At 49.4% G+C, this 5,208-nt stretch overlaps 1 pseudogene; it reads right to left on the bottom strand.

Moving 5' to 3' along the window:
* Nucleotides 1-291: 291 nt before the first annotated feature.
* Nucleotides 292-798, bottom strand: LOC116596179 (annotated as a pseudogene).
* Nucleotides 799-5,208: the final 4,410 nt, after the last annotated feature.

Raw genomic sequence — 5,208 nt, 5'->3', positions numbered from 1 at the left:
TTCTTTGTTGTACCGTTATATATAAATGTATGCATATATGGACATTATCAAAGAGAAGGGATATCCTGTGAAGGAAGAAATCAGACAATAAATTTTTTTAAAAGACTATGGAAATTAAAAATCTGAATTTAGGGGAGGGTGGCAGGCAACACATTCTTTTCACAGCGCTGAGACAGAGCAGACAACCGTCTTCAAAATCGGGAATGGAAAAAAACCAGACACTTAGCTGCAGAAGAAAGCCCGGGGTCTTGGCTTTATAGCTTTTGATGTCTTTGGAATTGGGCTTGGGCATCAAGTGCCTTTTCCAGAAGAGGCCAGAGAAGATCAGTCCCATTTGGTTTTTAAGGCCTTAGTCAGCCCAGTGGCCACAGATGCTGGAGGGACACATCGTGGTGGGAGTACACCAAGTTCTTCCCCATCCAGTCCTAAGTGTAGCCCCCCCACCCCGCCAAAGTGAACATAACCAGATTTGCTTGTTTGGGGTCTGCTTGTTGATCCCATAGGTTCCTGGATCTCCACCCAGTTTAACTGTTAAAACACCACTCCCAGACAAGACCTCACAGTCTTTGATTATGTAAGGTTTTTCCACGAGGTCTTCAACAAATTCTCCTAAGGAGTCCAGAGTCTTCTCTGCCAGCCTTTTATGGGTGGTCTCATCCAGAGAGCCAGGATCCCCCGAAGTTCCCGCTGTCCACACAGTCATCAAACAAACACCTGCTTTTTGACATTCACAATGTGATGGAGGCCATGAAGGCTCAAACCAGCAGGCCTGGGTGTGCAGGTTGCTGCAGTCCCCATGTGCAGGCTACCGTGGCGTAAGGCGGGCGTCCTCCATCACCCTGGGAGGTGCCCCGTGGGGCAGGAGTGGGTCAGCTGCAGGGCGCCGAGTGACCACATGCTGTTCACAGTCTGCGGCCACTGCGCCCTCCCTCCAAGTTCAAAGACATGTGGATGTAGAGGACTCGTGTTACCATGTGCGCTTCTGTTGTCACAAAGGACTTCTGCAAAGATGAGAAAGACACTGCCTCTGGGACAGAAACCTGGAGGCCTGGGGACAGTAGTGAAAGGAAGAGATGTTATCACCCTTTTATACCATTTGTACTGTTTTTATCATGAACAGATATTGTCTATAAGGAAATTGTGTAAACAGTGGTGCCTGGGTGGCTCAGCTTGGCCAGGTCATGAGATAGAGCCCCACTGGGGCTCTGAGCTCAGCACCAAGTCTGCTTAGGGTTCTCTCTCTCTCTCTCCCTCCCCTTTTGTCCCTCCCCCTGCTCACACCCTGTGCACACACACTCTCTCTCTCAAATAAATAAATAAATAAATAACTTTTTAAAAATGTTTTGTAATCAGTAAGCTAGAGCTTCAGCTCAGTTCTGGAAGAAGGTGAGGGGTGGGATTGAGTCTGGATAAAGGACTAATAACAGACACAATATCCTTGATGCAGGTCAAGGTCTGTGCAGGCCTGCGGTGCACCCAACAGAGAGTTCAAGTGGTCCCACCATGGGGGAGAAGAAAAATGCCAAGGCTGGGCCACCCCTGGGTATTCACAGGGTGGCATGCACTCCTTATCTTTGGAAGAAGAGGGATTTTGGTGGTGGCCAGTGAGGAGACCAGTCCCAGGACGAGGTGGCAGAGGGCACACTAAGTCAGATGGGTACAGGATGCCTGGGAGGTTCTGATGAAGAGGTAGTGTCCGTGAATGTGTCAAAGGCACGCCATCAGCACAGAGCTTGTGTGGGGCTTAAACCCTGGAGTTCTGATGCATGAACTTCCAATTCACTGGACATGACCTCAAGTTTTGGCCAAAGGAGAAGTGAAAGCCACAATTAAGAGGTCTTCTTTACTGCTGGTTTTGCATCTCTGGCAAGATGAGATGTCTCAGGAGGTCAGCTTGGGGGATGGTCCCCAATGCATTCGACCTCTCTGCCTAGGCTCAGCAGGTTCCAGACACCCTAGTGCATTCCCAAATGTTATTTAATCTCCACAGAAATCCTGCAAGCTTGGTAACATTATGCCCATTTGGGGGATGGGATAGAGGCTTATGGAGGGACAGTCATGAAGGTCCTTGATGCAAATTCCAGCATCCCCAAGACTTGAACTGCTATCCTCACTCCTTACAGCTGATGGGACACTGTTATGAGCTGGATTACCCCCGGCAAATTCATATGTTGAAATTGTAGCCCCCAATACCTCAGAATGTGATGCTATTGTGAAATAGGGTCATTGCAGAGGTAATTGATTAAGATGAGTCATTAAGGTGGGCTTCTAATCCCACAGGACTGGTGTCTTTATTGAAAGAGAGAAATTTGGAGACAGCCACATGCCCAGGGAGAACTCCATGGACAAGGAAGGCAGAAGCTACAAAATGACAACGATTGGCAGAGAGCCCCAGAAGCGAGGGGACTGGAGTGAATCTCCCTCGCAGCCCTGAGAAGACTCGAAGATTCCTCGATCTCAGACGTCAAAGCCCTGGAACTGTGAGAAAATAAATTTCTATTATTGAATCCTGCCAGCTTGCTCACCCTGTCACATAGGCTCAGGAAACTGACATGGGCAGTCTGAGTCTGTTCTGTCTCCCAGACTACCCTGAAGTCCAAGCCCATGGGCCCCCTTCATGTAGATCTCCATCCTCCGGCTGCTGCTGGAGCTCTGGGCAGAACCCAGACCTGAGCCGCCAGGCTCCTGATTAAACTCTTTCCAGGAGGATGTCAACAAAGACCCTCTACTATCCCTTCTCCGGACCATCTGACAGGAGAGAGGAAAAGATTCTTGACTATTCCCCTAAACAAAACTGAGACAAAGGGGCCTCCAGAAGAATGGGGATGTCCTAGAGATGTAGGCACTGCGACAAGCAAAGAAAAGGCAACGACCACCCCCCTGATGTCTCATCTTCCAAAGGGAAGTGAAACTAGACTCAACTCTGGCCACAGGCCTAGGATCAAGGACATATTGGGGGCCGCAAGTAGAGGACAGAGAACCAAAGGTTGGTTCTTGCCTGGAACAGCTGTTTGGAATTAAGCACCTCAGTAACAGCGCCCCCGGGGGCCTCAGTTTACCCACCCTCAGTTGATGGATATCAAGTTTGGTCGGTGCTGAGAAGCCTCAGCATGAGCCACTCACCACCCCTGAGATACACAGAGAGGACTTCCAGTGCCCCCTGGTAGCCCCTCCCTCCTACCTTACACGTCAGAGTAGGGGAGAGGAAGGGAGGGTTGCATGAAGAGACAACCAGCCCCCCACACACACACACATGCACACATGCATGCCCATGTAAGCACACACGCACGGATACACACATGCGCACGGATACACTCACATGCAAACATGCTCACATACCATTGCACATGTGGACATACATGTACATGCACGGGCACATACATGCTTGTCTGCTCCAAGCCGTGAGAACCTCCAGATGCCTGCACGGGGCAGAGAGAAAACATTGAGTGGTGGAATAGGAGATTCAGGTTTACAAGCACAGGACCAAGTCGTAAATTAAACTGAACGTGATGGAAATGCTTGAATCGGGACCAAGAGGTCGCAAAAGGAGCCACCATCCAGGGGAAAAGGAAAATGTAACACAACATAGAGATGATCAATGATGGGAAAATGAAAACTCTTCTTTGTTCATACTTCAACCAGACTATCCAGGCCCTTCAAGAGGAGATTCTGTCCATGTTTAAGCCTGGTCTTCGGCCACACTCTCGTTCATTCCTGCCTCTCACCCTACAGTTCCCTGTGCTTTCCAGGATGTGCAGTGCTGCCTCAGGCTTCCGTGTCTTGGCTCATTCTGTTCCCTCTGTCCAGGATACCTTTCCTCTCTGTGACTACTTACCAAACTCCTACACATACTTTGAAACCCAGACCAAGTGCTTCTCCTGTCTTGATTGCTCCCTCTCTGGGCTCCCACAGGCCCTAGGATGTAAGGTGTCAAGTCGCCTTCTATGTCTTACCCCAGTGGCGTTTCATGTTGTTTTGTTGCAGAGGCGATAGGACCCGATGGGATGCAGAAAAGGGTTGAGAGCCAGACCCCTCGCTGTCCGTCTTGTTATACGGATTGACTGCTGAGCCATGTGGATGTATTTCCTATGTGAAGAAAATTAAAGATACGATACAATACAATAAAAGGATTGGTCCGGTGGCTGTGTGCACTGTTGTACAATAAACAGGAGTGAAGTACTGACAAATGAAACACCAGGGATTCCTCTCAAAGATGTAATGCTGCGCGAAAGAAGGCAGTCAGCACAGTTGGGATGCAGACTGCTCGGTTCCATTTGCACAAAGCTCTGGAACAGGCAAAATGAATGGATGGTCTCAAAAAGCAGGTCCATGGTTATCAGGAGTAAGAGGTGGGATCAGAGATTGGCTGGGAAGAGGCACAAGGGAGGTCCTTGGGGTGATGCAAGTGTTTTTATCTTTTTTTTTAATATTTTATTTATTTATTTATTTTACAGACAGAGATCACAATTAGGCAGAGAGGCAGGCAGAGAGAGAGGAGGAAGCAGGCTCCCCGCTGAGCAGAGAGCCCGATGTGGGGCTCGATCCCAGAACCCTGGGATCACGACCTGAGCCGAAGACAGAGTCTTTAACCCACTGAGCCACCCAGGTGCCCCAAAAGTGTTTTTATCTTGATGACGATGTGGGTACATGGATATACACATGTGTCGAAACTCATTGAACTGTACGCTTAAAATGTCTGCATTTATTGCATATACATTATACCTTAATAAAGTTGATTTAAAACAATGTAAGCAAGAGGAAAAAAAAAAAGCGAAGCCGTCGGGAGCCTAGAACTGCAGAATCCATTTGTTGTATGTGTGGCCTGGCTGGCGATGGTCTCCCGTGGTTATCAGTGGGGACCGCCGGGCCCCGGGGGAGCCAGAGCGCAGGCTCGGCAGGAAGCTGGTGGAACGTCCGGTCGGAAATCAGAGCCAGGCTGTGAGCCTCCGCTGCCACGCTGGAGGTTTACGTTTCAATCCGTAGATAATGAATGGGGAGTGACTGAAGTGTGCCGCTAGACAGAGGTGTTGCAGGGAGGGTCCTCAGGCAGCACTGGGCAACAGAGCTTGGAAGAGGAAGAGGCTGGAGGCGGTGGCCCTACTTTGGCCAGAAATAAACCTCAAACAATTTCACAAGCAAACTTCTCCCCATCTCGACTTGCTGAAAATTGGGCTGCCGCAAAGCCTTGAACATTCCCCGCCCTCTCTC

This window comes from Mustela erminea, chromosome 7, assembly GCF_009829155.1.
Source record: "Mustela erminea isolate mMusErm1 chromosome 7, mMusErm1.Pri, whole genome shotgun sequence".
Taxonomy (NCBI): domain Eukaryota; kingdom Metazoa; phylum Chordata; class Mammalia; order Carnivora; family Mustelidae; genus Mustela; species Mustela erminea.
The sequence above is the reverse complement of the archived record's forward strand: the minus strand, read 5'-3'. Positions and strand labels throughout refer to the sequence as shown.